This window comes from Lagenorhynchus albirostris, chromosome 7 (genome assembly GCF_949774975.1).
Source record: "Lagenorhynchus albirostris chromosome 7, mLagAlb1.1, whole genome shotgun sequence".
NCBI lineage: Eukaryota > Metazoa > Chordata > Mammalia > Artiodactyla > Delphinidae > Lagenorhynchus > Lagenorhynchus albirostris.
Window position 1 is genome coordinate 21,298,033 of NC_083101.1, and position 26,907 is coordinate 21,324,939.

Below are 26,907 nucleotides of genomic sequence, written 5' to 3' on the forward strand. Positions count from 1 at the left end.
TACACTTGAAACTAATATAATATTGTATATCAACTATATTTCAACACAAAAAAACTTGGTGTTTTGGGAAAGTAATGAGGATAAAACTTCACAGCTATAAAGACAGGACAATGAAATTTGAGTAAGGCTATTATAATCAAGATGTAAGGAAGGGGTATGTCTCTTGGATAGTTTAACTTTATTAATTTATTATTTATATTTTGCCACCAAAGACCGGAGGTGCCTCTTTCCATTATGGATCACCCATGATTAAGTAGTGTTGCTCTGGAGTAGTGGTTCTCACATTTTAGTGAGCTTCAGAATCACTCAGGATGTTCAATCAAAATCAGATTCCTCTATGCTCAGGATGAGGTTCAAGAGAACACACTGGGAGAAAAAAGATCTAGTGCTTATGGCTTATGAAGGAAGCCCTACTCTGTTTTACTAGATTTTTTTCTTTACAATGATTAAATTCAGTGATATCATTTAAATGATTTTCTCTCAGTAACATGTAATTTAAATTTGGGATGTTAACATTAACAATAAAATCATTTTGTCAAAAATAACCACAATTATGTCAGACATGGTCTGGGTGGAACTCAAAAGAGAAATTCTAAATATGAAATTACACAATAGAAAAAACAGGCTATCCTATTGATGTTGAGAGGCCAACACTAAGGTTAATTAAAAACAACATAAAAATGTAATTTCTGATTCTAAAGTATAATATAAAATTATTTTGTTTATCCCAATTATTTTATTTAGGAAAACTTCAGATTTTTAAGGCTGCTCAGTGGGAAGTCTTTGAAATAACCACATACAATAAGAAAAATAAAATTTCGAATAAACTGAATTTTATTCACAAACACTACTTTTTGTATTACTATACACATTTATGAATGTCCATATTATTTTAAAATGACAGTTGTAAGGTATAATTGCCAAAGTTCTCATAACTTTACAAAATGAAATGAATTAAAAAATCACTAAACTAGCTAATTAGATATTTTTATAGGCATATTTTTTGAGAGCATATTTCCAAAATTCAAATACACAACAGTATATTTTATCCTTCATTAGACTTAACTTTTGGCTATGCTATCTTCTTCCAGTTGAACAATAAAGATGTGTATCTTTCCATTAGAAAGGTGAAGCCACATGTAACCTTTTACCGTGCTAGCTTCCGTGACTGTTTACATGCAAAGCCAAAGGGGTCAGCACATCTGTTTACTGTGGCTACTTGTTCAAATATCTATCACAACAGTCTTCAAACTTTAAACAAAGACTTTCTAAGAAATAAACATTCAAAGACAACTTTAGGGAAAAACATTTCCAGTTCTTCAACTTTCACATGGAATCCTTTCTAAAATTTAGTTTTCTGGGATGAAGACCGAGTTTTCCATCCCAAACCTACTGTGTTACATACTCTGGGGCATTAAAGACTTTGAGGAGCCAAACAAAATTTATAAGTTATAAATCGATGATTAAATCCAAATATTGTCCACATTCTTGTCCTTCTCTGTTTTATACACATTCTGATATAGGTGAAATTTGCCATTGCAAACAGGGTATTTGGCCTGAATTAAGGTGTACTGAATTCAGGATTTTTGAAAGGGTTTTAGGTTAGTGAAGTTGATTCTTTTAATTGGAACTGGAATATTCTGCAGGACTGCCAAAATGTTCCAGATAAAGTAGAAGCTTAAAATTTTATTTAATTTTTTCATATTTAGCATGCTTTTGTTCACAAGATGCCTAACAACTATTATCAAATCATATGAAATACTGATTCTAGTTACAGTCAATCCTCATCATTTCATAAAATATTCAATATTTTCTACCTTTTTACAAAAATAAACTGACTGAAACAGATCCACATTATTAGCACCCTGCTAACACACTCACAGTTGACCAACACCACAGCACTACTTCAACATCCTCAGCCCAGCATTTCCAAGCCTTTTTCTACTTTCTATTTGGTCTCAATCTTAGTTAAGAATCTGTGATATGGTGATTTATTAAAAAAATATATATATATATATTTGGTCTTCGTCCAGGTTCTTGGCACAGAGCTCATAAAAGCCTTAGAATTTTCTGTGATGAGGGCGATCAATGTGTCTTTTGTTAATGTTCATGAGGTAACTTTTGGAAAGCACCTACGGGTAGGGGCTGGTTGTCAGTGGAGGCAAGCAGGAGATTTCTGGGGTGGAACTTTCAGTCCTAGCCTACTTCTCCACCTTTGGGGAGGGGAGAGAGGCTGGAGATTGGGTTCAAACGCCAATGATTTAATCAACTGAGTTTATGTAATGAAGGCTCCATGAAACCCCAAAAGGACAGGGTTCAGAGAGCTTCCCGGCTGGTGAACATGTGGAGAGTGGTACACATTGCCCTGAGCATCTTCCATGTGGCTATTCCTGAGTTATGTTCTTTTATAATAAATTGGTAATCTAGTAAGTAAAATGTTTCTCTGAGTTCTGTGTGCTGCACTAGCAAATTAATCCCTGCCAAGGACGGGGGCCTTTGTAATCTTCTATTTATGATGGGTCAGTCTTATAGGACTGAGCCCTTAACCTGTGGAATCTGATGCTACCTCTAGGTAGGTAGTGTCAGAAGTGAACTGGATTACAGGACACCCAGCTGGTACAGGAGAATTTCTTGGTGGTGTGAAACCCCTCTACTGCCCAACATCAGAACTGGGTATATAACTGTAGAGTCATTCCATCTGTAGGAAAATAAAAGTAGAGTGTCACATTATTATATCCTTTCCTAACAGCCTGGAATTCACCACAAGAGGAGGTTGGAAGGGTAGAGAAACCCTCATTCATTTTGCATGAATAGGGGGAAGTAAATGGCTTTAAAGTCAAGTAATAGTAATACGCTTTTTGGCTAATGACAAAAATCAAATAAAACCGGGGAAGACTGATAATAAAATATAGAACTGTTAATAATTATCTTGCATTTATCTCTAGTTTTAGAAATTCTTCTGATCCACTTCCTTTTAAAAACTTTTTGTTAGGTATAACATGCATACAGTAAAGTAGACCAGTCATTAAGTGCATGCAATTATTTTTCACAAATTGAGTCCCATGCCTAGATCAAGAAAAAGAGTATCAGGAAATTCCCTGGTGGTCCAGTGGTTAAGACTCAGCACTCCCAATGCAGGGGGCCCGGGTTTGATCCCTGGTCAGGGAACTAGATCCCGCATGACGCAACTAAGAGCCTGCATGCCGCAACTAAACGATCCCGCACGCCGCAACGAAGGTCTCACGTGCCACAACTAAGACCTGGCGCAGCTAGCTAAAAACACAACACAACATAACATAAGGAAAAGAGTATCACTAGCACCTCCGAAACCTTCCTCACGTCCCCTTCTTCCAGTTGCTCGCTCCCACCAAGAATAACAGCTATCCTGACTTGAAATAGCATACGTTTGTCTGGCCTGTTGTTATAACTTATATGAATGAGATCTTAGAGGATGAACTCTTTTGTGTCTGTCTTCTTTTGCTCAACATTATGTTTGGAAGTTTCATCCATATTGTTATGTAGTTGTAGATAATTTATCTTCTTTACTGTGTAACATTCCATTGCGTGAATTTATCACAATTTATTCTTCCACTCTATTGAACATTTGGGTAGTTTTCAGTTTAGGGCTATTTCCAATAAAATTGTTACGAACACTCTAGTAGGTGTCTTTTGGTGAGTCACATGGATGCATTTTTTGGGGTGTATACTTAGAATCAGAACTGCTAGGTCATAGGAAATCACATGTTATGCTTTAATAAATACTAATAACCAAGTTTCCAAAGTGGTTGTACCAACTTGCTTTCTCCATGAGTGTGAGAGCTCAGATTGCTCCATATCTTCAGCAACACTAAGTAATGTTAGTCTTTTTTATTCTAGCTATTCTGTTGGATGTGTAATGCTACTGCACTGAACTTTTAAATTTTCATTTCTCTGATGACTGATGAAGCTGAACAGCTCTGCACAAGTTTATTGTACACTCAGATATTTGCTTTTGTAAAGTGCCTGTTAAAGTTATTTTCTACTGGACTGTCTGCCTTTAATGGTTTTTAAAATTTTTATTGTATTTTATTATTTATTTTGGCTGTGCCGGGTCTTAGTTGTGGCATGTGGGCTCTTAGTTGTGGCATGTGGGATCTAGTTCCCTGAACAGAGATCAAACCCAGGCCCCCTGCACTGGGAGCACAGAGTCTTACCCACTGGGCCACCAGGGAAGTCCCTGGCCTTTACTGTTTGCAGGAGGTTTTAACATATCCTGCGTATGAGTCTTTGTCAGATAAATGTATTACAAATATCTTCTCTGAGTCTGTGGCTTGCCCTTTCACTTTCTTAATAGTGTCTTTTAAAGAACAAGAGTTCTTAATCCTAATATAGTCCAATTATCAATTTTTTCCCTTTATGATTCATGCTTTTTTGCATCCTGTTTAAGAAATTCTGCTTATTCCAAGATCATGAGATATCTATTTCTTCCAAAAGCTTTACTGTTTCAGTCTTTACATTTTGATCTGCCATCTACTAGAACATCCATCTATATGTTCTAAGATAGAAATTAAGAGTAATTTTTTTATATGGACCTCGATCCTTTTGATTTTAATAAAATTTGAATAAGCAATACAGCATATGGTACAGTATCTAAAAGCTACAAATGGGTAGAAAGTAAAAGTAAGTCCCCCTCTCATCCCATCTCCTTGTCACCGTATTTCCCTCTACATGGGAACCAATGTTACCAATTTATTGGGTATAATTTTGGGATTTTCTATGCACACACACTTATTCTTCTCCTTTCAAAAAGGGTGGAGGAATATACTATGCATCCTATTCTGCAACTATGCATCCTATTCTGCACTTTGCTTTTTACCATTAACAATGTATTAGCAATAGCTCTATATCATTACACACACAGTTGCCTCAATCTTTCTAATAGCTGTAAATAAAGTATTTTATATGGATACACTAAATTTATCTGATTCCCTGCTGATGGATTATCTGCATTATTTCCATCCTGTTCCTATTATAAAAAATGCTGCACTGGGTATCCTTGTATACATGACATTTCCTACACATGAGCAAGTATATATACAGAATGAATTTCCAAAAGTAGAACCGCTATATTGTTGTTGCCCTGTACATCTGCTGCACCAATTTAACTTCCGTGATAAGGTATGAGAGTGCTGGTTTAATCATATCTTCCGAGATATAAGGTATTATCAAACTTCTTAATCTTTGCTTATTTAATTTGTAAAATATACATTGTGGTTTTTAAACTTTCATTTCTTTTATGATAAATGACATTTAACATTTTTCAAATACTTATTAGCCCCCTATATTTTCTCATTTTCTATCTGTGGATTCTTTCTGTCCTTTGTCCATTTAAAAAAATATTTATTTATAGGAGCTCTAGATATATTTAGCCTTCTTTTTCTTCTTATTATTATACTTAGCCCTGTGTAATGTATATAAAGATGTGTATATGCGTATTTTTTTTGGTTGCCTTTTGTATTTGTGACTTGGTTACATTTATGGGATTGAATTTATCTGTTTTTAAAAATATTTCCTACATTTTGTGTTAGACATATTTTCCCCACTGTGAAACCATAATACAATTCTCTTTTGTTTTCTTCAAAGCATTCTTAATTTCATTTTTATTTTATTTATTTATTTTGGCCACGCCACGCAGCATGTGGGATCTTAGTTCCCCCACCAGGGACTGAACCTGTGCTCCCTGTGGTGGAAGCCTGGAGTCTTAACCACTGGACCACCAGGGAAGTCCTTTTAATATTTAAAATATTTGATCATCTGAATTAAGTTTGGTTTAAGGTAGGTACCAACTTATATTTTTTCCTAGATAGCCACCTAGCTGTTATCAATAAATAACAGTGGTGATTGTGGTTGTAGAGAAGTCAATGGTCAGCATAATCTTTCTCCCTTCGGGGTCTCTTGATTGCACTTTGGGGGTGGGAGCTGGGTAGCTAAATGATTATTTCTTTATCTGTGAATGGCTACAACTTTACTAGGCTATATTTCAGTGTTGATCACTGTGCACCCATCTTTTTTCTGGTACACAGTGTGTCCTTTCAGGTCATAAATTCAAGCATTTCTCCACTGCCTTGTTGCAGTGGCAGATGACTTCCCATAAAGATGGCAAATGTGTATGTGGTCCTCTACTCAGTCTTGCTTCGTCTGCTACTCTCTGCTGTCAAATAGGGTCCAGGGAAGCTCTGATCACCAACCCAAACTCCCCATTCCAGTTCTTCAAAAGTGATTGTTAATTTTGCCACTCAGCAGTAGAAAACTGAGGTCTCATACCTTCATCTGAGAGCTACAGTCACAGTTCTCTTGTATCATATCCAAATCCCTGTTTCATCGCTGTGATCGGCAACCTTTCTTTATATACTGTGGTTCTAGCAGAAGACTTTTAGTTTATTTGAGAAAATGTTTCTGTTTCTCTTTCTTGTCTTGAAGTGATTTCAAAGAGAAGTCAGAAGTATGATCCAGCTGTTTGCATTTGAATGAGATCGCTGCAACTTCCAGTCCCTAACTTGATGCCATGCACTTAATAGAGATCCCATAAATGTTCACTGAATGCTTTTTGATCCATGAAATCTACTCTGAAGAAGGGTTATATTCCTGAAGATTTGGGCATTCATCAAAAACTCAGCAGTCAAACTTGATTAAATTTTGTTTGAATGTACGTGGTAAGAAATAGAACTTGGATTCTAAATAGCAACAAAAATTGTTTTCAACACAAACAAAAATGATAAAGATCACTTTCAATTTTCTTAAGAGAAGTATGTATACGGTTCAGCAAACTGAATGAGTCACTGTCATCAATAAAGAAAATGCACTGAGATGAGCAAAATGGTTTTATTATATCAAGAAAGTTGTGATTAATAACAAATTTTAAAAGCTGAATGTGGGTAAAATCCCAAAGGTCTAGAAAACTGAACAGAGAAGACAAGGTAACAGCCCAAAATATGCAAGTACAATTTTTTTTTCCTAAGCAGATCAGGTATTTAACAATTGGAAGCAAAGTTTTAAAGATGGTGAATGAGTAGGCATTAGAATCATGTTTCCTATGGCTCTCGTGAACCTAACACACCTAACAGTCTAATCACTATATGTGTCCAGACCTAAAACGTAACTTAGCTCTGTCTCCACAAACTTGCTCTTTCACCCAGTCAGTGCCTCCATCACCTACCTAAGTGCCCAAGCTGAAACCTGAGCACCATCCTTGACACCTGCTCTATCTACCCCCTTCTACAGCTAATCCATCAAGTCCTGCTGGGCCACCTCATTTCATATGCACTTAATGAGTAACTAAAACATATTAGGAATTAAGTAAAAACTGGGTTTAAAGGATGAGTGCTTTTGTGGAATTTACCATGACAAAATGACAAATGCTATGAAGAAAAATAACAGGGTACTGTGAGAAAGAATAAGTGACCCACTTAAAGACCTGAAAATGAGAAGCCAGTCATACAAAGTATAGGAGGAAGAGTAGAGGGAACACCACATGAGAAGTTCCTACAATGGAAACTGAGTTTGAGGACCTGAAAGAATGTCAGTGTGCCCAAAGTGAAGTGATTGAAAGGAGAGTGGTACAACGAGAGGTCTGAAAACTCACAGGCTGGATCTTGCCGGGCCTTGTCTGTAAGTCATTATTAATGACTTTGTATTTTATCCTAAGAAAACTAGTTGTTCAGAAAACTACATGGTCAGATTTGCATTGCTCTGTTATGATATAAACCTACCTCCTACCATGCTAAGAAAATCTTCAATAAACTCTGCTTTATATAAGTAGGGCTGAGTTCACAACTGGATGATCGGGTGGAAAACACTCCCAGACAATGAAATGATCCATAATCTGAACCTTCTTGATGGAAGCAGAAGGTCAGAGCCAGAGGGAGCAAGAGAATATCCAAGTCAACCACCACCTCCCCTCCTCTCCTCCCCAACAACAACAACAACAAAAAAGATATTAGAAAATGTATGAAGTTTTAGAGCAGACAACTTTTCTATACTCATTTAGTCTCTATGCCCCATTAATTACATTCTTTTTTCATGTATTTATCATTTGGGAATCCTGAGTACCCAGCATATGTTCCCGCACAGCAGAGCTACCAAATGAAGACTGGGTATGAAGACTGTCTGAATATGTACTACTAAAAGAATTTTAAATCCATAGATCCTATATATATTTTTTTTTCTTTTTTTTTTTTTGCAGTATGTGGGCCTCTCATTATTGTGGCCTCTCCCATTGCGGAGCACAGGCTCCAGACGCGCAGGCTCAGCGGCCATGGCTCATGGGCCTAGCCACTCTGCAGCATGTGGGATCTTCCCGGACCGGGGCACGAACCCGTGTCTCCTGCATTGGCAGGCGGACTCTCAACCACTGCGCCACCAGGGAAGCCCCTCCACATATATTTTGAATGACTGAACATCTCGGGCTGTGATCTGAGTTTGATATAAAAAGGGAGAACTTCTGGACATGCATGGCTTTCAAAAATGTATTCTAAAAAGGTCTGCCTTTCCCCAGACCTTCAGTTTGTATTACCTTCCCTCTCCCCACACCACAGCCTGCTGGGCTACTATTTTAGTGGTGCTGGCTGTCACTGTATCACTAGTATGGTTTTGGTTTTAAGTAGGGAGGTTGGATAAACTCTGTATGCAGAAGATGTGAGTGACCTTGGTTCTTAAAGTGGATACATTTCTTGCCTGTACCATCCTCGAGAGCCATATTTATTACTAAAACTTACTTGAAGTTTCTCAAAAGGGGAAGCCACCCCATAAACCTAGTGTAGTGAAACGGGTCTCTGATAAACGTAGCCAACAGACTGAAAAGTTTTAGATTACTGATTTCCAAGAGATCCGTGACCTGGAGCAGGGCCCCAGGAAGAGCCTCAGCACCAGCCCAGGGAATCTTTGGAGAGCCTGAGTAAAGCTTTTATGCAGACAGCTTTTCTGTACTTATTTACATAGTCTCCATGCCCCATTAATCCAATTATTTCCTCCCTTGTTAGGAGATGGCATGGAAAAACACATAATTAGTGCCGTATCTTGTGTTCTCATTAAACCTGAGGAGATTTATGTTAGATTTAAATTAGATCCATTTGCTTCTATTACTGTGGCACTCAATTTAACAAAAAATAAACTTAGCTATCACATCCCTTTTGTGATTTTATTAAAGCAATACATCTGAAGCAATAAGAAACATTTCCTGATGTTTAACTTCTTTTTAACTCATTTAAGAAGAGTATTTTGTCTTTTTACTTGATAGAGAAATGATGTTTAAATTCTCTTTATAAATCAATGAATAATAAGTCCATGAGCTTATTAAATAAGAATATATTTTAAATTTGAAAAGTAAAAAAAGCAAAAGAAATCTGGTGAGTAGATGTATTTATGAGGCTGCAGTTGGAATTAATATTTAATCCACATTTGTGGCACAGGCTCCAGGTTCTATAGGAATTCAGAAAGAAATAAGAGAGAGAGAGAAGTCAAAAAAAGAGTTTGAGCTGGGTTAGAGCTCTGTTTTGGGGAACAGGGACTTGGGTTAGGTATTAAAGGATGGGTACCATTTGGTTAAGTGGAACAGGAGGGTAGGGCATCCCAGGAAGAAACTGCATGAGCAAAGGGAAAGGTATGGGAAGGCTTGCGCTAATGAGGACTGTGAAACACCGATCCTGGTTTGGGGGTTAGAGTGGGAATAAAGCCAGGTCAGTGAGATAGACAGATGGAGGGTCTTATATAGTAATTATAAAGATATACACCAAGGAGAGGAGACTGAATATGCTAAATGCAAAAGACCTCTACATGCCAAACATTTGAAGAAGGTACTTTAAAAAAAAAATAAATCAACAGCCCATTTCTCCACCTCTGACATTCTTTACTCCCCTTATGCTGTTATCTTCTTCCATACTCCTATTACCATCTGACATAATACATATTTACTTGATAACTTGTTTTAGCATCTCTCTCTGCCCACCCAGTGGGCTGTGAGCTCTTTAAGAGCCAGGACTTCGCTGCTTTATTCCCAGGGTCTGAAAAAGCACCTGAGAAGTAGTAGCATTCAGTAAACATTTGTTGACTGAATTAACAACAAAGCTGAAAGGAAAGTTACTGAGATAACTCTGTGTGTGTAATTACACAATCCACTTTAGACCAACTATACTGACTGCATCGAGAAAGGACTAAAAATAAAAATCAGTGACATAAAATTAAATTTTGCGTCTCACAATCAGAATCTCAAAGTCACCTTATCCTTTATTAAGGTTCTTCAGAGTTAGCTGTGGTCAGGGCAGGTGATCTGGATGTCTATAATAATGAAATGATTTATAAGGCCACTGGAAGCTTTTCCCAGGGCTAATTTCTCAGGAAATAAGGACCTATCAGCTCTCACACAAATTGCTGTAAGACAATATCTTTATCTTAACTATCAGGATAAGGAAAAAACAAGTAATACTTTAACAAAAGTCCATACCAGAATTAATATATCCATAAAATCAAGGGACAGCTCCCTCCCTCCAATGCTGACCTCCACTTTATTTTAAAAAATATTTATTTATTATTTTTGACTGCGTTGGGTCCTAGTGGCACGTGGGATCTTTCACTGTGGTGTGTGGGCTTCTCTCTAGTTGTGGTGTGAAAGCTCCAGAGCGCACAGACTCTGTAGTTGTGGCACACGGGCTCTCTAGTTGCAGCATGCGGGCTTAGTTGCCCTACAGCATGTGGGATCTTAGTTCCCTGACCAGGGATCAAACCTACATCCCCTGTGTTGGAAGGCAGATTCTCTCTCTTTTTTTTAAATTAATTAATTTATTTGGCTGCCTCGGGTCTTAGTTGTGGCACGTGGGATCTTCGCTGTGGTATGTGTGATCTCTCGTTGTGGCGTGCGGGCTTCTCTAGTTGTGGTGCACGGGCTCCAGAGCACTTGGGCTCAGTAGTTGCAGTGCGCGGCCTTAGTTGCCCCACAGCATGTGGTATCTTAGTTCCCTGACCAGGGATCAAACCCGCGTCCCCTGCATTGGAAGGCAGATTCTTAACCACTGGACCACCAGGCAAGTCCCCAGACCTCCACTTTAAAAAGAGATTATACTGACATTATGGTGTCATCTATTAGGTACTTCTTCTATACACATATTCATTTGATGTAAATTTTCTTATGACTCTATGTTCAAGGGAAATGATCTTGGTATTAAAAAAAATATACCCTGGTTGGTAATCTTACAAATAGGCCTACTTCAATTTTATTTGTCAGGGGTTACAAAACTCATATTTGCCAACATTCATGTTTCATTTTTAAAAATAGCAAAGGTCCTAACCTCTGCAAATTTATTTCAAAAAAGAGTGAGGTATATTTACTTTAAAGGTGGAAAAAAATTGAGATTACCTTATAACTACCATAAAATGTATTAAAGGGCTTCCCTGGTGGCGCAGTGGTTGAGAGTCCGCCTGCCGATGCAGGGGACACGGGTTCGTGCCCCGGTCCGGGAAGATCCCACATGCCGCAGAGCGGCTGGGCCCATAAGCCATGGCCGCTGAGCCTGCGCGTCCGGAGCCTGTGCTCCACAACGGCCCGCGTACCGCAAAAAAAAAAAAAAAAAAGTATTAAGAAGTCAGTGTCTTCTTTCTCCTTTAAATACCCAAATCGTTGCACATTTCAATGCTTTTTCCTAAAACTTTAAAACACAGGCTATTTTCTAGGATTGTTAACATCACTAATTGAAGCCAGACTTGTATGCTATTATAGCTGTCTGACCAGCAAATTATTTTTATGCTCAGTTAATCTTCTCCAATAATGGAAGTAAAGCACATTTCTTACATACACATTCATGAGCATGAAAATTGAGCACAATAGTACCAGTTAGTCCGGTATGATTTTTGATAGTATTTTTCACTGAAGTAGAAATCACTTAAATAAACATTAGTCACCTGCTCATTTCTCCTGGTTGTATGTCATGTGACTCTAGAACCTCTGGAGAATTCTCTCCTTGATAAAAATCTAGAAATAAAATAGGGCACAAAAAATACCAGTATTTATTAAATAAACAAAGTGCAGGCAAAAACCTCTTCCTCACCTATATTCACTGTTGCCTGTATATATGAATTAAATCAGGCCAAGGTGCTGTGTTTGTTGGAAGGTAAGGTGAGACATCACTTGTGTAAAGACTAGGCACTATCCTTGCAGATCCTCGCCACAAGGAATTAATTTATGGCCAACAGGGTGCAGGAGTCTCCATTTTTAACAAGTTCTCGGGTAGTTCTGATATAGTTTCGGTCTAAGGCCATGCTATGAAAAGCAGAGCTTCACCTCTCCTTCCCCCTAGAAGGCCTAAAAAATGACTCTTCTTTCAAATAAGTCTCAGCCCAAGCCTCAGTTACAGCAGGTGACACAGAGCTGGGATGGCAGATTTCCGGATCTGAATGTTTTTATGTCCCAGGCAGAACAGTTGCTTCATGAATAAATAATAAATGTTTAAAAGTGGCTTCTGTTTCAGTGAAAAATACTATCAAAAATCATACTGGACTAACATTGTTAGTCAACAAAATAATGAATGAGTCAAAGAATTACTTCCCTCCGAAACCCACTGGATTCAGATTTTTTCTTTCATAATGTCTCTGAATTTATTAAGTTCAACATTGTTTCCCTAATTGCCAAAGATCATTTTTAAAATCTAACCTTGCCTGGTCCCTTTCAGGGCAGTTGACGTAGGTAGTGTAGTTAATGGTTAATGGCTCCAGCTTTGCCAACAAGAATGCCTACATTAAAATCCCAGCTCTGCTGTTTCACCATCTATGTGAATCTGTATAAGTTTTTAAACTTAAGCCTCTGTTTCTTCAACTGTAAAATAAATATAATAATTGTACCCACTTCTTAAGAGTTGTATGAGAATTAAGGTAGGAAAGCAAACCACTTAGCTCAGTGTTGGACACATAAATCATCTAGTTCAACTCTTTATAAATATTGCTGCTGAGAAATGTGTTCCAACCCACTAAATCAAAGTCTTCCTACTTCACTCGAGTCCTCCTCTACTGATGCTTTAATTTGCAACAAATATTTACAAATTCTTCCAAGACAGATCTATAAAGGCCACCCATGTTGGGCATTTGTGCATAACTGAACATATCCTGCCATGGGCACATGGAAACAACTGGAGTTAATATCTATATCTAAAACAGCTCTCAGATACTCTGGTTTCTCTTCAGAACACATAAGTCTTTCGCCTTTTACTAAAACAGCTCTCAGGAGACCTTCCATTCCACATGACCTAGAATCCTTTTTCTATTTGTTATAAATTTATTTATTTAATTTATTTATTTTTGACTGCGTTGGGTCTTTGTTGCTGCACATGGGCTTTCTCTAGTTGTGGCGAGCGGGGGCTACTCTTTGTTGCGGTGCGTGGGCTTCTCACTGCGGTGGCTTCTCTTGTTGCGGAGCACGGGCTCTAGGCGCGTGGGCTTCAGTAGTTGTGGCACTCGGGCTCAGTAGTTGTGGCATGCGGGCTCTAGAGCACAGGCTCAGTAGTTGCGGGGCACGGGCTTAGTTGCTCTGTGGCATGTGGGATCTTCCCAGACCAGGGATCGAACCTGTGTCCCCTGCATTGGCAGGCAGATTCTTAACCACTGCGCCACCAGGGAAATCCATGACCTAGAATCCTGTGATTTGACACACTTAGTGTGTTACTATAAGAAGAGACATTATGTGACTATGAATTCAGTACAGTAATAAACAAAGGTATAATCATGGAATTCTCTCTTCTAAGAATGCTGCTCTTTTGGACTAAATGAAGAAAATGAAGGTTTCTCCTCAATTGCTCCTTCCACTCAAAAAGAGACGCAGCATCCCAGGTGTGACCTAATAAGCCTTGAGGGCAGCCCTGTTAGCTAGGGACAGCTCGAGGCTATCCACATTTGCTTACAAGGGAGTAAATTCAAACAAGCTTCACAAATAGAGGAGATGTGGCATTCAGTGAGGACTAAGACACAAAAGGTAAAAGGGAGACCAGATGACAGGAGTGAATAAAAACCAGATGAAGCTTCTCAAATCTCAAACTTAATTTCAAGTCACATAAAAGGAATTAAGCAATCCAAAGGTGAAAAGAATAGAATAAGAGAATAAATATTGTACTGGATTAATCACAATAAGGAGACTTTCGTCTTGGCCAAAATATATTCTTAAATCAACTTTAGAATGTGGCTGCATTTTCAAGCTTAGCAGCACGAAACCCACATGACTGTAATTAATGTAATAAATCATGTTGTGGAATTTTCTACAGAATCTGACAGCACTCACTGATACATTGCTTATTAGAGACTAGAGATTTCTCATGCAGTTTTTTATTATACTGCCAGAGACACTGAATCAAGAGTACCTTCTGATGTGTCTGAAATATCTGCTGCTGGTGTGATACATAAAATATACAGTGAGCTGCTATCAGACTTTGATATACAAAACATCATACACAATTTCCCAAAAGACTTGTTTTTGAATTCTTACTTTTCTGGACTTAGGGCAGTCATAGACGATACATGGATTCATTATAGATGTGACATTTACATTTTCCACGGTTTCAATCATAAAGTCCCAGCTTTACACACATGGCTCTCCTATTCAGTTCACTCTATGATGACTCCATTAGTATATAGCGCAGAATACTGTTAAACAGGCATTATTTCATCAACCTCTACATGTTCTTTCATTGTCTTTCAAAATCTGACTCTTAAGTAAAATTTTAATGAATTTAACTTATTCTCAAAAGTAAAAATTAGTCCTTGCACAGTTCAGGAATTCAGCCATGACTGCATTTCACCTCAGTGAGTTTACATACCCTTAAATATGCTTTGCATATATAAGCATCTTCTAATTTAGAAATATCTGAACTTTAAAAAACTATGGTTTAATGGCCCTTTATTCACATGGGTAACTATTCAAATGAGGAAAATATTATTTTAAGTATACTTCCCCTAATAAAATAAAAATAATTTTATCATAAAAGTAACACATTTAATAATAAAAATCATTTTATTAATTTTATCATAAAAGCAACACACTTAATATAAAAATTTTCCCCAGAAAATAAAAATACAAAGAAGAGAGCAAAACTGCCCATAAATTCATCCTTGAAAGACAGCCACTGGATACATTTTGGTATATATCTTTCCAACTTAAAATTTTAATTAAAAATGTTACTCTTTAATAACCAAGAACTAATCCATTCTGTCTTAACTGTACACTTCTCTTGTGATTTATTTTATTTTTTTCTGGAAATATTGCTTTGTCTTATGTTTAAGAGGAAAACTGTTAACACAGTTATGCCTTGATAAGTTACTATTTTAGACATATTCCTTTTGATCATCTAAAATGATATATTTTAAGACTCGAATAAGAGTTTGGCATTGGATTTCTTATCCACTGGTGACACAGGAATTCCTTTCTTAGCTACTGAGAATTCCCTATATCCACTCTTGCCCCCTTTCAAACTGTTCTCCATACAGAAGCCTAAGTGAGTTTTCCTAAAAGAAAGCAGAGGAAATGAAAGTTATCTCTTATATTCTTTCTGGAAATTTTAGTATTTGCATATTAGCTTCAACGTTCAACAAAAATATATTTGGCACCTCAACACGGCAGGCACTGTTTTAGGCACATCTGTATATGCTTCCTCAAGCATATACAGATGTGCCTAACACATCTGTACAGATGTGTTTAACACTTTAATTTTCATTCCTTCATTGTGGAGACAATTAGACAATAAAAGCAGATGGAGACTGGGACTAGAAAAGGATGAACAAAAGTAGAAGTCCTGGCAAAGTTTTGGAGAAATGAAGAAAACTAAGGGAAAGTTGGTCCAGGTCCTAAAAGAGGACATTTAAGTGCTAAGAGGATGGATGCTGAAATGTGTAAGAGAAGCATCACCATGGCCAGTGAGCCTAGTGGTTAAGAGCATGAACTTGGGAACCAGACTGCCTAGGTGAGAATCCCAGCTCTCCCATCCTCTTATTGTGTCACCTTCGGCAAGTTCAACCTTTCTTTGCCTTAGTTTATTCATCTGAGAAATGGAGTGCATTATAGTCCTAACTTCATAGAGTTGTAAGAACTGAGTTACCATAAGTAATTAGTGAGAAAATAAGCATTCTGTAAGTACTGGCTATTATAATTGCTATTCTGTATACAGTAACCAGAGAGCTAACAGCATATGACCCTGCCTACTGAAAAGCATCTTGGAAGTAAAACAGTCATCACCATTTGTTAATAGTTCATCAGTATGTCAGAACTGAGTATTTGAAAAGCACTTTTCATGAGTTTGCTAAAATTCTATGGCTTCGATGAGTGAGAACAAACTTAAGCACAATACGTGAGGCAACATTTGATGAATTTAAGAGATGAAATGCTATACCACAATAGAAATAGTTACAACAAACTTTTGATTAGAAACCATTTCTTCCTTTAAATTTACATTCAATCTACAGGACTGCATATCTTAATTAGTAAGGATCAAAATGTGAAGGCATCTTTTACTGAAAATGCATAATACAGTAAAAACTACAAAGGAATTACTCATCAACTTGAAACAAAAGATGTATGGCATATAAGTAAAGGAAAACAAATAACACAAAAAATAAAAATGCACAAAACTCTAATAAATTACCTCCTTTTCTGAGTTAGGCTATTAATATTCATTAAATTCCATCCAAGAAGTAATAACCTAATGGATAGGAGGCTGCTCATTTCTCTAATTGTGTCAGTGGATAATAACAAAACATATTTTTGAAAAGCTCATTATAAAATAAAAATTAAAGTATTTTTCTATATGGATTGGCTTCCTATTACATATTATAAGTGCAGACAAAACAGGAAAATAAAGCTTTTTTCTTAACAATGAGATAGCTGTTTTCCATTACATAAAATAATAATTTAGCAGCAGTAATTATAACAGTATGAAGGTGCTGAAAAGCTAGTGACCTGTAACATAAATCTTAATATACTCTAGAGACTAAAAATATATAAAATATAATTTCAGGTATTATTTTTAAGGAATATGTGCTTGTATTTATTGAACCAAGCCCTAAAGTCAAATTCACAGAAATAGCACATTCTAGGATTATAAAGATTATTTTTCCTGCTGAATGGAGTTAGGGGTGAAAAATTAAGTAATACTTAAATCATTAAAAAAAAAAATTTCTCAGGGGAGTGACATCAGCAAGGTGGCCAAGTAAGACAACCCCACCCCAACCCCCCAAAATAATTTGGCATCCATCCATGTACAAAGTTCCATCACAGGAATAGGCCTGCAGGTCCAAGGATACAGCAGGAAATGCTCCTGTTCACACAACTGGAGATGCTAAAAGGGCCCTATACTCAGACAAAACTTTGCTAAGGAAATTGAACCCATCGTGTTGGGAGAGCTGAGGCCTCTAATGTGGGTGCTCGCATCTGAGACTTGTCTTTGGAGGCCTGCTAACCAGCCACCAATTCGCCACCCCCCCCCCCGTCTCTATAAAGGGTCCTGCCTGGCAAAACCTACTTTTCACTCAGGAAAGGGTCTAGGGGAAGCAAACTTACTTACACAACTGCAGAAGAAACCAACACCAGATTCCTGTCCTGTGTTCTTAAATGTGAACAAACAATTAGACTAGGTGTCAGAAGAAAAGTAGCAGCATTAAAGAGAAGGATGAAGAAAAAGAAACATAAGAACTGAAGGAAGAGTTAATTCAAATACAAAATATTTTTTAAAACCCCTCTAATTAAAATTCTCAAAGAGATTTGATAGATTATTATAATTATAATCCTCATAAAAGGAACAAGTACTAAAGGAAACCTTTTTTTAAAAAATTTATTTACTTTTGGCTGCACTGGGTCTTCCTTGCTGCACACGGGCTTTCTCTAGTTGCAGCAAGCAGGGGTTACTCTTCGTTGCTGTGCGCAGGCTTCTCATTGCGGTGGCCTCTCTTGTTGTGGAGCACAGGCTGTAGGTGCTCGGGTTTCAGTAGTTGTGGCACATGGGCTTAGTTGCTCTGCGGCATGTGGGATCTTCCTGGGCCAGGGTTTGAACCCGTGTCCCCTGCATTGGCAGGTGGATTCTTTTTTTTTTTTTTTTAACATCTTTAATGCAGTATAACTGTTTTACAATGGTGTGTTAGTTTTTCTGCTTTATAACAAAGTGAAACAGCTATATATATACATATATCCCCATATCTCCTCCCTCTTGCGTCTCCCTCCCACCCTCCCTATCCCACCTCTCTAGGTGGTCACAAAGCACTGAGCTGATCTCCCTGTGCTATGTGGCTGCTTCCCACTAGCTATCTATTTTACATTTGGTAGTGTATCTATGTCTATGCCACTCTCTCACTTCGTCCCAGCTTACCCCTTCCCCTCCCTGTGTCCTCAAGTCCATTCTCTATGTCTGCATCTTTATTCCTGTCCTGCCACTAGGTTCTTCGGAACTTTTTTTTTTTTAAGATTCCATATATATATGTGTTAGCATATGGTATTTGTTTTTCTCTTTCTGATTTACTTCACTCTGTACGACAGACTCTAGGTCCACCCACCTCACTACAAATAACTCAATTTTGTTTCTTTTTATGACTGAGTAATATTCCATTGTATATATGTGCCACATCTTCTTTATCCATTCATCTGTTGATAGACACTTAGGTTGCTTCCACGTCCTGGCTATTGTAAATAGAGCTGCAATGGACACTGTGGTACATGACTTTTTGAATTATGGTTTTCTCAGGGTATATGCCCAGTAGTGGGATTGCTGGGTCATATGGTAGTTCTATTTGTAGTTTTTTAAGGAACCTCCATACAGTTCCCATAGTGGCTGTATCAATTCACATTCCCACCAGCATTGCAAGAGGGTTCCCTTTTCTCCACACCCTCTCCAGCATTCACTGTTTGTAGATTTTTTGATGATGGCCATTCTGACTGGTGCAAGGTGATACCTCATTGTAGTTTTGATTTGCATTTCTCTAATGATTAGTGATGTTGAGCATCCTTTCACGTGTTTGTTGGCAATCTGTATATCTTCTTTGGAGAAATGTCTGTTTAGGTCTTCTGCCCATTTTGGGATTGGGTTTTTTTGTGTGTGTGTGGTACGCGGGCCTCTCACTGTTGTGGCCTCTCCCGTTGCGGAGCACAGGCTCCGGACGCGCAGGCTCAGCGGCCATGGCTCACGGGTCCAGCCGCTCCGCAGCATGTGGGATCCTCCCGGGGCACGAGCCTGTGTCCCCTGCATCGGCAGGCGGACTCTCAACCACTGTGCCACCAGGGAAGCCCAGGGGTTGTTTGTTTTTTTGATATTGAGCTGCATGAGCTGCTCGTCAACTTTGGAGATTAACCCTTTGTCAGTTGCTTCATTTGCAAATATTTTCTTCCATTCTGGGGGTTGTCTTTTCGTCTGGTTTATGTTTTCCGTTGCTGTGCAAAAGCTTTTAAGTTTCATTAGGTCCCATTTTTTAATTTTTGTTTTTATTTCCATTTCTCTAGGAGGTGGGTCAAAAAGGATCTTGCTGTGATTTATGTCATAGAGTGTTCTGGCAGGCGATTCTTAACCATTGTGCCACAAGAGAAGTCTCAAGGAAAACTTTAAAAAATCATGTTAGAGGAAAGGAATTTTCAGCAATTTAAAGACTCAAAGTTTGGGACTTCCCTGGTGGCGCAGTGGGTAAGACTCTGTGCTCCCAATGCAGGGGGCCCTGGTTCAATCCCTGGTCAGGGAACTAGATCCCACACATGTGCTGCAGCTAAGAGTTCGCATGCCACAACTAAGGAGCTGGTGAGCCACAACTAAGACCCGGCGCAACCAAATATATAAATAAATATTAAAAAAAAAAAGACTCAAAGTTTACTTCCCACCTATCTCTTCTTGGGAAATTATTTTATGAACTCCAGCAAAGAAAAGGAGAAAGTAAAGGGAAACATGAAGTCTAGGGAACAGTGGTTGCAACCCGGGGAAAACTCGAGCGGGTGGGATGGTCACCTTAGGCTTACATTAAATCAACTTGTCCAAACTGCAGTAGGAAGACTGAAGGCCCAAAATAGGAATTTTGGAGGGACTACACAGATATGATAAGAGCACACTGTTCTTTTGTCAAAGAATGCTATCAAAAATTTTAGGAAAACACACACACACACACACAACCTCCAAACTAGAATAATACCATATTTCATTGATTGTGAGATGCACTTCTTCACATTTTAACATCTCTGAAATTTGTCTCACAATTCCTGGGAATTATAGTTTAATTAGTAGCATGCTTTTTATTTCTTTGTGGAACACAAAATAATGGTATATCTTACAATCAATGATATTTCAGATGCAATGAAATACAGTAGTAATAATAATAATGCTGGGACATACTTATTGAGAACTTACTCTCTGTACCAGGTATTGTTCTAAACCCTTTACATGGATTAAGTCATTTATCCACATAACAACCCTCAGGAACATTCTCCTTTCAGTGTCCCAGAGTTTGTGAAATTCATCAGGATGAAAAGAAATTCAATCTTAGAACACTAATAGCTATGAACAATATTTACACTGTCAAAATAATATAAACCAATATATAATTGGTTTTGAACGTTTAGAGTCAACCTAAGGATAAAGCAGAAAAGACTTAGTTGTGGCCATAGAAGAGAATGAAAATATTGACAACCTTGTGAAATTAAGAAGATGGTAAGAAGGGAGGGGAGAACAGAAGAAGGTAGGATAAGGACACTAATATCTTCACCCTTAGGTTGAGAAAGCATATTTATTTCATCTTTCATTATCTTTAGTTTTTCTATTGGTAATGTGTTTTAATGGCATAACAATCAAATAATGGGAGGGTAATGAAACTGAATTAAATCATCATTTATAACAAGGAGTCTGTAGATATTTTCTGAAGTTGATAAATCAAGAAAAAAATCAAGAAACAGAAGTATAAAAAGTTTGTGTAAAATTTTGGAAGAACTGAAAATAGAAAGACTCAAAAGAAGTTTCCTTTGAAGAGTGGGATTATGAGGTGATGAGAGCTGAGGCGAGACTGCTATTGTTCAGCAAATTTTATGGATTGCTGTGTACATGAATAACTTTGAAAAAAATGAAGAACATTGAAAAAGGCAATAAAATTATTGCTTTTTTCTAAGAAAGCAATCCTATAGTTTTAAGGCAGTACTGAAGAATCAGCCTGGTATGTGTATGATAACTGAAGTCAATAAACCACCTAAAAAAGACATGCAAAAATATAAATAAATAAAAATAAACCACCTAAGATACATCAATCAACTCAGATTTACTGTTCTCTGATCACTGTACTGATCAGTGTTCTCACCTAAAATAAAGCTTAAATCACCTTGTAGCCACAGAAGCATAATTCATCATTTTTGCCATGTTATATAAATACTTCTGGGTCTAATGCACCCTTGGGAACACAAGCCATTAGTTACATAAATGAGATCTAGACTGAAAGAGAGGTATTGCTGGGCCTAAACTACAGTGGATCACCTGCATACTGCCCATCCCTGCTGTGACCCAAGATGGTCAGGCAGCTCAATCTGAGAGGAGCAGGAGGAATCTGCTGCCTCTCGGAGGAAAACAGATACAGGGATGATGTCTGAAGCTAAGACTGTGGTACTCGATGACACTGACTTGTCTGTCCAGGGGTTGTACATTATTTCATCTCTTCAGACCACAAGGAATGAATACCAAGGCTAGAAAATCAAGGTCAATGCCTCCTCAATTCTGAACTCGTGCCTAGCTTCCTAGCAGTCTTAGTCAAATCCAAATTCATTGAAGAGAATTATATTCTGAGGTTCATAGCAATTTGCTCGTCTGCTACATTTGGGTGCATTCTGCATATCAGGACGTCTCAATTATACGTATGTGAACTTTAAGTATATAAAAACGGTTCCTTACTTCAATGGTATAGTACAAAAAATGCTTCTATCCTAAAGAAAAAGAAAGTCAACTAGGAAGATTTTCTTGTAAAATATTAAGACAAATGACACTTAGGAAGTGCAAGCACTGGAAAAAATGCTGATAAAACTAATTAACTTCTCAGAAAATTATGCATTTGTACAACAGAGAGCAATTAACTTGATTTTCTACTTTTGCCTTTCAGAAAACTAGTAAACAATTATATTTTTAATTCTTAAAGATAGATCACTAGTTGTCTGCAAAAATAAGCAATATTACAATTTTAATTTTACTAGGCTCATGTTATTTTTAGATATGTAGAAAGTGTCTTGAGTAAATTATATTGTGGAAAGGGTTGCCTGTAGCCTCTGCACTTTTAATTTCCCTCTAAGAAAGACTTGCTTTCATTTATCATAGTGGTTTAATTGTTCACTTAACCACTTTTAGACATATATCATCCTAGTCTTTATAAATATGTTATCTAAAGGCAACCAATTTAGTATTAGAAAGACACTCACAGTTTAACAGCATCTTCGTTCAGGAAATATTTTAAACAGCTTTTTTAAAAAGTTCGGAATGTTTTGAGAGGGCTAGAGTTAAGGTGTCTCTCCCATTCAGAGTGCAGGCTGTGTGTGAGCAAGAACCATGTTTTCTGCCTTGTTCATTGGGGTATCTGCAGTACCCAGCCTGAACTTGGCCTTGGTAGGCTTCCAATGGATATTTGTTGAATAAATGGTCACGGCATGTTTCAGAACTCCTAACGGATGTTTCATCCTATATGCAGAGAATTATGACTACATTGTAGATATATGGGTCCTGAAGACCTTTCAGCATTACCTACAACAGTGCTGTGCCTTTGGACAGAGAATACGAGGGTGGCAACAGAGATCCCAAGAGGCCAAACACTCAGAAGTCATCAGGTCGAATTTCCAAATCATCTAACTCTGTTTCCTCCATACTAAATGCCTTTATTGTTGCCTCATTCGAGCATTTATTGCCATCTCCCATCTGGATTACTGCAAGTAATGGCCTATAAAACAGTTCTCAGTCCCAGTCTCTACTTCCCCACTGCTATCAGTGTGATCTTCTAAGATAACGAACTGTGTCCCTCGGCTCCCCACGTTAAGTTTGTGACATCACATGAAAAGCCTTTCACAGGTGACTCCAGCCCATCTTTCCAGCAGCAATTCTCCTAACCGCTTTGAAATCTACGCTCACACCACACTCAAACCTTTGCTTCCCTGCATACGTTCCGGCCCTAATTTAATGTCTTTGCTCATGTTGTTCCATCTACTTGAAATCCTCTTCCCTGTGTCCCAAAAGGCTGAGTCAACTGCTCCTTATGTTCCACAGCATTTTATATACCTCTTTCTATACACTTGGAGTTGGAGTTGTTGGTTTGTCTGCTGCCTTCTCTGCACAATGATATACTGGGGTCAGGGAATTTGCCATTCATCTTTGTATTTTCACTAGTCCTGTCATATGGTTGATCTTGAAATAAATGTTTGATAAACTGAAGTGCAAGTGACTTGTCCAGATGCTTAGTAGAAAAAGAGACTTAGATACGTGCTTCCTGTTTCTGATAAAGCGAATCCTTCTATTAAACCCTAGGTCTTTTTAAAAATGATTCTCAGAAAAAAATAATCACTTTAGGATATACTCTAGCAGCCTAAACTTTGGAAAAGTTATAGGCATGACCTAAAAATAAAAGAAAGGGAAGGGGAAGCAATTAGTGGTGTAGTCTCTTCCTACACCAAGACAAGCAGAGATAGGGACCAGCATGCAAAGCACCAACCCCTCCTCTCTTAGTTAACAAGCAGGAGACCACACTTCTTCCCCTGGAACTCCAAGCAAATCATCTAGTTTCTTTGTAACTCATTTCCTGTCAGTAAAATGAAGGAAACAACCTCTTCTTCATGCAACTCAAATAGTGCTGATCCTGGAAATGAAAGTGCTATATATCCATATAGAGGACATTTTGTTTTTGTGGTTTTTATTTATTCCAACAGAAGAACTTAAAAAAAAAATTCTCCCATGACAACATCATATCATAATCATAAGGAGGAAAGCCACAGTGAAATCTGTGAGAATAATTCTCAAATTCCTTGTGCATAAACAAGTATACTGGGAGATAATGGTAGTAAAGTTTGCTCTCTTACCAAAAAACCCTCTATATTCAGTAAAAACAATAATGTCATATGCCTTCATCTCATAAATATTCCACAATCAACTTTATTTATGCTTCATGATCTATGTTTAAAAAGTAATCACATTTAGAAACATACAGAAAAGTATGCAGAATACTAAATTATGCTTACCATGAACCAGAGGGCTCTGCATGGATTACTTTAATCCTTATATCAACCCTAGAGAATAGATACATTATCTTCTTCATTTTACAGATGATAAAGCTAAGCCAACAGAGAGGTTAAGTGACTTGCCAAAGTCACCCAGAAAATGAGTGGCAGGGCTGGGATTTGCATCCAGGCAGCTGTGTGCCCAGATTTTCACAGTTAAGCACTGTGTTTATATTGCCTCTTGTATAACATATACTCATGTTCCTGCCAGATTTAATAAATGTTAATAATGTCATATTTGTTCCATGGTTTTAAAAGAAAATATCACATAAAGAAGATGTGGTACAGATATACAATGGAATATTACTCAGCCATAAAAAGGAACTAAATTGTGCCATTTACAGAGACATGGATGGACCTAGAGACTGTCATACAGAGTGAAGTAAGTCAGAAAAAGAAAAACAAATACCATATAATATTGCTTATATGTGGAATACAGAAAAATGGTACAGATGAACTTATTTGCAAAGTAGAAACAGAGACACAGATGTAGAGAACAAACGTATGGATACCAAGGAGGGGAGGGGTCACTGGGATGAACTGGGAGATTGGGACTGACAGATATATACTACTATGTATAAAATAGATAACTAATGAGAACCTACTGTATAGACAGGGAACTCTACTCAGTGCTCTGTGGTGACCTAAATGGGAAGGAAATCCAAAAAAAGAAGGGATATATGTATACATATAGCCGATTCACTTTGCTGTACAGCAGAAACAATACAACATTGTAAAGCAATGATACTCCAATAAAAATTTTTTTAAAAATTAAAAAAATAAAATATCACAGATATTCAAGTTTCCTGTGCACCCATTCTCATCCCCCCTCTTTCCCAAAGGCAACCACTATCATGTACTGATGCATCATGGGTCCTTCCAGCCCATGTTTCATAATTGATTACTGTGGTATGTGAGAATGTAACATACAGTACATAGTAATGCCTGTTTGTTTTTTAGGTATTGTACTCTAAATATTATTCAGCAACTCCGTTTTCAAGATTTATCTACATTAATTAATGCAGATCTGCCTGATGCATATATTCCATTGAAAAATACATCACAATTTATCTACTGACAGACACTGAGGTTGTTAACTGATTTTTTTCCTTGTTATCACAAAGAAAGTTGCAATGTATACCCCTCCACATTTCTCCTTTTATAATATGAGGAAATTTCTCTAGGATAGATCCTAGAAACTTAATGCCAAGGTTATATGATATGCACATCTTTAACTTTATTAGATACTATAAATTGCTCTCCAAAGTGGTTGTACCAATTTATATTCCCACCAGCATGTTCCCCATACTTTCAACAACGTCTGGAGTAAAAATTGATAATTTTTGCCTTTCTGATGGTATCGTATTGTTGTTTTAATTTACATTCCCCTGATAACCAGTGAGGTTGAACATTTTTCATATGTTTATTAACTGTATGGGTTTCCTCTTATTAGAAGCACCTCTTCATTTCCTTTGCTCATTCCTCTACTGGATTATTTGACCTTTTCCCTACTGACTTGTGGCAGTTCTTTACATATACTGTATACGAATATTTTTATTTATGCACATTAAAATCATCTCATAGATTATTGCTTGTCTTTTAACTTTATGATATCCCTGTCCCAGCTAAGATTTTAAAGGCTGTCAGCATTTTCAATCTTTTCCTTTATGGTTTGTGCTTTTTTGTGTGTCTCATTTAAATAACTGTTCCCAACACCAAGGCTGTTTTGCAAGATTTCCTTCAAGCAGTTTTAAGTTTTATATTTCCATATTTAGATCTTTAAATGAGTTTTATTTTCATGTCTGATGTGACGTAAGGATCTAATTTTATTTTGTTCTACACGGATGACCAACTGTGCAATATCATTCATTGTCTGGTTCATCCTTCTCCCACTGATTTGTGATGGCTCTATTTCACATACAGTTCACATATATGTACAGGAGTGTTTCTGGGCTCCCTATTATGTTCCATGGCTCTATGTGTCTATCTTTGTTGCCAAACTATTCCATTTTAATTACTACAGCTTTATAATAAGTTACATATAATAATGTTATAAATTATATAAGGTATAGTGGGTTTTCATTACTGCCTTGGTAAAACGTTGGTGAAGACCTAAATACTTTGAAAAGACATGACGATATAGCCAATTATTTTTCTTTTCATAACAGAGTGACTGTACTTAATCTCATGTCTCCCTCCCATACTCCTTCCCCAGTATAGAAAACAAGCCTAAAAACTAATTAAAAACCACAACTTCGTCTTTTCTAAGAATTGCAAAACAGGAAGGAAGGAAGGAGGGAAGTGCCCCTCAGCCAGAGGCTGGAGACCACCATCTCCAGTTCCTTAAAAACATTTTGATCACGGGAGTTCTACTATACATGATAAAACCTAAGACAATCCCCCACCACCACTCTGAGAAGTGCCCTTTGATCAGCTGGGGAGAGAAGACCCTGTGACACTCAAGTAGGACAGTCAACAGCTGGTGATCTTCAAGTACAGAAACAATTGAGACGTGTGATACTCAGCAGAGGGGTGGAAGGTGCCTCCAAAAGCCTATTAGAAGGGGTGCTGATAGTAATATCTGAAAGGGTTCACAGTGTTCAGTAACACGCTTAGGGATCTATAGCTTCATCAAGGTTTTGACCTGCTCTCTCTTC

The 26,907-nt window shown here is 37.5% G+C and overlaps 1 protein-coding gene across 1 annotated transcript in view; it reads right to left on the reverse strand.

Moving 5' to 3' along the window:
- The window catches only part of KIAA1958 (KIAA1958 ortholog), a 170,532-nt gene that overhangs the window by 43,875 nt on the left and 99,750 nt on the right, over positions 1-26,907 (reverse strand). The gene's annotated exons all lie outside the window — the stretch shown is intronic.